Consider the following 6,440-nt stretch of genomic DNA (forward strand, 5'->3'; position numbering starts at 1 on the left):
TGATTTCTCATGATCAATTTATCACATGTCATTTGTGGCTTGTGAGGGGAACTTGGCAGGCAAGTTCTTATGGTGCTTCGTTCCCACCGGTCTAGTCAAAAAGGTTTAGCAATTTATTCACGATGGATGGTTCTGGGAACAACATTTGTTATAAAATATTGGTTAATTTTACACTTTGCACGAGTAATTCAAAAGCTGGCAACAAACGTGTGCTATTTTAATTTTTTGAGGGAAAGAGGGAAATTTATTGCTGCTATAAATAAAGTTATCAGAAAGACGCCTGAGCTATGTTCAGTGAAATGCAGAACATCATAACAGTACCGGATACAGACTTACACAGCACCGCGCGTATGGAGACGATCGGCGGCGACGCCCACGTCCACCGATACGGTTGGGCCGGGTTGTGGTCGGCGGTGGCCAGCCTCATCTTCCTCTGGTCCATGGTGCAACAGTACGTCCCCGCACAGCTCGAAGACTACCTAACCACACTCGCCCGCCGTTTACACACGGCTATGTCGCCCTATGTCACCATCTCCATCGATGAGCACATCCCCGATTCCTTCAGCCGCAGCGAGGCCTACATCTCCACAGAGGCATACCTCAGCGCCACCTGCGCCTCCAGCGCCCGCCGCCTCCGAGCAGACCACGCTCCCGGCAGCGATCGCTTGCGCGTGGCCGTCGACGACCACGAGGAGGTGGTCGACGAGTTCCGCGGCGCCCCAAGCTCTGGTGGCGCAAGACCAAGATGCTCCCCCGCAGCAACATCATCAGCTGGTCCGCCAGGGAAGAGGCTCGCCGCATGTACTGCCTCACCTTCCACCACCGCCACCGCGGTCTCGTCGACGCTCTCTACCTACCGCACGTCCTCGCCGAGGGCCGAGCCGCCATCGTCCGGAACCGCCAGCGCCGCCTCTTCACCAACAACCCCAGCAGCCTCTGGTCCGGCTACTATGGCCGCACGTGGAGCCACGTCAAGCTCGAGCACCCCTCCACCTTCGCCACGCTCGGCATGGACCCCGGCAAGAAGCAGGCCATAATCGACGACCTCGACATGTTCCGCGACGGAAAGGACTACTACGCCTCCGTCGGCAAGGCGTGGAAGCGCGGCTACCTGCTGTTCGGGCCACCCGGCACCGGCAAGTCCACCATGATCGCCGCCATGGCCAACTATCTCGATTACGATATCTACGACCTCGAGCTCACGGCGGTGAAGAACAACACCGAGCTACGCAGGATCTTCATAGAGACGACAGGCAAGTCCATCATCGTGGTCGAGGACATCGACTGCTCCATCGATCTCACCGGCAAACGCAAAACCAAGGAGAAGAAGGACAAGGGCAGCAAGAAAAAGAAGACGACCCTGCCGACGCCAGCGGGCGGCCGTGAGGATGAAGATAGCAAGGTGACGCTGTCGGGGCTGCTTAACTTCATCGATGGGCTTTGGTCCACCTGCGGCGGCGAGCGGATCATCGTGTTCACAACCAACCACAAGGACAAGCTTGACCCAGCGCTCATTCGACGGGGCAGGATGGATTCGCACATCGAGATGTCATACGCTTGCTTCGAGTCCTTCAAAGTGCTCGCCAAGAACTACCTGCACATCTCCGACCACGAGCTTTTCCACGAAATCCGGCAGCTTCTTGGGGAGGTCGACATGTCACCTGCCGACGTGGCCGAGAACCTCATGCCCAAGTCGAAAAACAGAGATGTAGACGCCTGCCTACATAAGCTGATCGAGGCACTCAAACAAGCAAAGGAGGAAGCTTTGGCCAAAGCACTTGTTGGGACGGACGACAAAGAGGAAACACAAGAAGACGATGACAGCAACTCCAGCGAAGAGGAGGGAAATGAGAAAAAATAAAAAGGACTAGATTGATATGCGCGCTCTACTACGTCGGTTATTGCTGTGATGATCTATCAACTACTCTGCTGAATTCTATTTATAAATTTTTTAAATGGTTCAATATAGTGAACCGCCTACAGTGTTGGCTTAAAACCCTGTCTCTCCCTTGATCTCTGTAGTTTTTTTTTTCTGAATTTTCACCAAGTGTCACATGTTTTCGACACTTCAGTTTCATCAGTTAGAGCCGTTTTCGGTTGGAGTTTTTAGCTCGTTGGAGGTTGCCACTTGTTCCCCACAGACTTATTAGTCTTAGATCGTCTAGCACGAAGCTCGGATCTTGGAATGACACGGTCACGTTTTCCCATTTCTTATGAATAAAAAGAAGATCAAGAAAAGAAGCTAAAGTTCAGGGCAGCACAAAAAAAACCTCTCATGTGTTCATCCCCCTGTCTCCCTCACCCCATGGCTTCCACTACCGGCACGAAGTGGAAGCAGATCATATGTAGTCTTAAAGCTAACTAAGTATCTAACAATTATGATGTTAATATTTTGGTTGAGATGGGTACTAAAAAGGATTTTGTGCGTGCATGAAAGTAGTTAATCTGCCATTTGTGTGTATTAGTGTTCAATCATATGTGCCTAGTATTTTGTTTTGTGGGTTCGTAACTAATTATGTTTGTGGTTCGCTCCCGAACTTTCCCTCCCAGGCCGCTCACGCGAGGAAGGTTCCGATGCAAACCCTAACGACCAAGGCCTTCTCCTCCTCGCCGGTTGCTACCGCCGCCAGCGGTGGCAGCCACGCCTGACTGTCGAAGACGAAGAGCAGGGATGGCGCATCCGTCAATCTTCCTTGGCGCGGGAGGGTGGACAAGGTTGTGCAGGTGGAGTCCTCGGTGTGGGGCAGTGGCGCTCGTCTAGTGCGGCGCCCAACGACGCACGGCAGCGAGGCACAGCGGAGGCTGAGGCGGCGCGCATGGTGGTGTCCACGGCAGCTCAATCCCCCATGGCGTCATCCTAGGGTTAGATCTCGTTCGGTCGTCGGTGCGAGAGCTGATCTAGGGCTCACCTTTGGGCTCCTCTGGGTCGGCCTGCTCCTTCTGCTCGCTGGTAACTAGCCGGTGGTTAGGGGACTACTGTTCGAATGAATAAAGGTGGCGGTCCTAGGGTCCCTCTTGTGTGAAGATGGAGACCTTCATGTTGCCAGCATTTCGTGATCTGGTATTCCATCTCGAGATTATACATACAAGTAGGAGTAGGGGTTTTACCTTTTCACAAGGGCCCTGAACTTGGGTAGATCGTTGTTTTCTTCTGTGTGTGCTTCTTAGTGCATCTTCCCTCCGCAGATCCTCAGGTGTCCATCGGCCCCTATCTTCAGCCTACCCATGGCATCTGCCGTGACGCCCCTGCGACAATGATCTTATTGAAAGCATTTTTTTGTGAGTGCGGGCTTTCTCCAAGGTGAAAACCTATGATCTATGATCAGGACAACGATGTTGTGCTTGTGCACTGTTCCCTTCTTGGAGACGTCTCTTTTGGAGAAAATGTATTTTTGGTTCTGTTTTGGTGGTGTTTGGTCCGCTGCTACAAAAAAATAGATCATTGTAGCGGAACTTTTTTTATGTAATTCTTTTTTATTGTGTGCATCTGTATTGCCATTAGGGCACCCGTTGGGTGTAATTGATATTTTCACGGTATTAATATATTCCTTCTATCGAAAAATATGCTATGACAATCTTGACTTGCACTTTATATGGAAAGAACGGCTTGCAGGAAAGAATTTTGAAGCGATTCTTGGAGGTTGCAAATGCTCTCTCGAGTCTCGACCGTTGTGCGGAGGGACGAATGGCGATGATTGAACAACTCTAGTGGTGTTTTTGGCTCTCTCCTCGCCTTCATGCTCGCTGTACGAAGGAGCCTCTCTCCGGCGTGGATCGTCATAGTGCTGCGCTGACGTGCCTGCCACACCGCGTGCACTGCCTATACAGGGCTAAAAACTTCCTTTTAACTACGACCCAGAGACGCAATGTGGAGGAAGCGTGATGGAGTGAGCAACAATGAGCCTGCAGCTCGCAGGACGAAGAAGTCACTTCATTTAGCACCTACCCCTTGTCCACCGAAAGATCTACGTTATTCATTGCATCCTATTGTATTTACTGTGTCTGGTGCTCACCCCGCTGTATAAAAGACGACCACGATAGCAATGCAAGAACAGCCACAAGCAGTAAACAACGCAAGAGCTTGCGAGTGTGAGCTCCCCTGCTCTGTATTTCCTATTTTCACTTTGATGTACTCCCCCCGTCCTAGGTACATTATTTAGTGTCTAGGTACATTCAAATTTAGACAAACTTTCAACATGTTCCATGGGATGGAGGGAGTAGTACTAGTTTTTCTGAATGTTTATCTTATCCTTCAATCTCTTGTAACTCCAGTGCAGGTTGCGTCTGAAGCAAAGCCAGGGGAAAAGCTTGGACGTTGGAACAAGAGTCCCAATCAAAGAGTACAAGGTAAGGCCGCAAGAGCACAAAACAAGTTGCAAGTTGATCTTGGATTTTCTTCATAATTTGTTGTTCGATCAAGCCAAGTTGCAAGTTGAATCTAATGAACTGGATTCTTTGTGCTAGTAGATTTCTTTTACATGGGTGAACGTTGGTCGCTGAAACTTTCTACTCTTGCTGACTTTACTCTACCCTCTTCAGAGAACATGGCTCGTCTTCTCCTGCCCGTGTTCCTTTGCCTTGTGTCGGCGCCATTTTTGGCAACCTCGCCGACGACGTCGACGCACACGTGCCAGCTTGACCTTATCAGCCTCGCGGTGGTCTCATGCCAAGACTCGCCGCAGTCCCCTACTCCGTCGTGCTGCGACGCGCTCCTGTACGCGGTCGACTTGTTCCCTTCCTTTGAGCTAGACAGAGGCATCTGCTGTCTATGCAAGTTCATGATGACACGGGCTATCCCGTTCGATCTCCCTTCCGTCTACCGTTCTTGCCGCGGCAAGGATGCGTCCATGGTTGGAGCATGGCCTATGCCCACGCCGACACTGGGTGACTGCAGCGGTATGCTTACCTATCTTCTACGAGCACACTACGTAAACTTTACCTTGTTCTTCTTCTCCATCATGTCTTAATATGAAAAATTCTCTAGGTCCTTGCTACGAGGATGTACCTGCTCCCCCTGCGCCCCCCGGTAGAAGCGACGGCAGCAAGAAGCCGGTGAACACGCTAGGATCAGGGGCCATCATCGCCATAGCAGTCGGGGCCGTTGTGGTCGGCCTATTGATCGTCTACTGTTTGTGCAAGAAGCATCGGGGAGGCAAGGCACGCGAGTCCCCTCGTCCTAGGGACGGTGATTCTTCTCAAGGTACACGTATTACCTAGCTAAGACACAATTACTACACTAAGAAGCAACATACGATAACCATGTTGCTAATGATCTGCTCATATGTACTATACAGGTACTGGTTTGGAGATGGGGCGAATCTCATCGTCGAGAAACCTACTGTAGACGGGGCATGCATGATAGTATATGGCATACGTTTATGATGACAAGGGAGCAGTATGCATGTGTTTGTAACTTCGTATCATCTGCTTTTATTTCTAGTGGAGTTTATTTTTCTGACTGTGTACCGTAGATTGTATGGAGTTTTTATCCCTGTTTGTACATGAGCAGCCCCAACTTTGATTTGTATCTCTGGCTGCGGCTCAGAATAATTACGTCCGAGTTCTCGTTTGTGCTTACTCCTACTATCCGGCCGTACAGAGCGCCATGAATCATAAGTGCAAAGTTTTCATGGGATAATTGAAATGTGCAGCTGAATAACTATGGGAGAGAGGAGAACTATGACCGGAGCTGAGGAAATATGGTCAAACTATGGTAAAAATGGTGATACTTTTCAATGTACATTTGACCAAATTTTATAAAGTTTTTTACTTTAACCAACTGGTAGTAGCAGCCAGCCAAGTAATTTGGCTGATTAGCCCCTGCCATCGAAGTAATCCTCTATGATTGCTCCATAATCAGCAGGATGTCGGTTTCTCCTCTATGTCTCCTCTATGTCATCAGAAGAAATATTCTACAATTGCTCCATCCTGACATTGGGTTTTATTTTTTTCGAGAGCACGCAAATTGCGTGCCATATTTTTATAGAAGATAGAGCACAATATTACAAGAGATTACAACCGATTGCAAACAATCAGCATAACCCACCAACACTCCACACCTAAACCCTAGGTCTCACTCTCGCTGTAGGGGCTCCTCCACTCCCTCCCTGACATTGGGTTTTACAAAGGTGGAGTTCATACATTGCCTTAGGGAAAGCTAATTCGGTCGCTCGCGAGATCAATAGGAATAGTTTTATCATTTCTATTTCTTGTACCTGGAACGATGATCCTTAGCTTTATATTATACCACTTTTTATAGATGATGTAATTGTTTTTAATTATCAATAAAGCTAGCCAATGGCATTCCCTAAAAAAAACTGGTGGTCAGCGTCTCAGGTTGTGACGGAGTCAGCGTGTCAGATTGTGACGGGTTTGCTCCTAAAACAAGGAAAAGTGACCATCCTCGATAAGCTTTGTAACCAGCCATATTATTTCCTCTT

At 49.3% G+C, this 6,440-nt stretch overlaps 1 pseudogene; it reads left to right on the forward strand.

The window, feature by feature from the left end:
- The first annotated feature begins 350 nt into the window (after positions 1–350).
- Positions 351–1,861, forward strand: LOC124695548 (annotated as a pseudogene).
- Positions 1,862–6,440: the final 4,579 nt, after the last annotated feature.

This window comes from Lolium rigidum, chromosome 3 (assembly GCF_022539505.1).
Source record: "Lolium rigidum isolate FL_2022 chromosome 3, APGP_CSIRO_Lrig_0.1, whole genome shotgun sequence".
In the NCBI taxonomy this organism is placed as follows: domain Eukaryota; kingdom Viridiplantae; phylum Streptophyta; class Magnoliopsida; order Poales; family Poaceae; genus Lolium; species Lolium rigidum.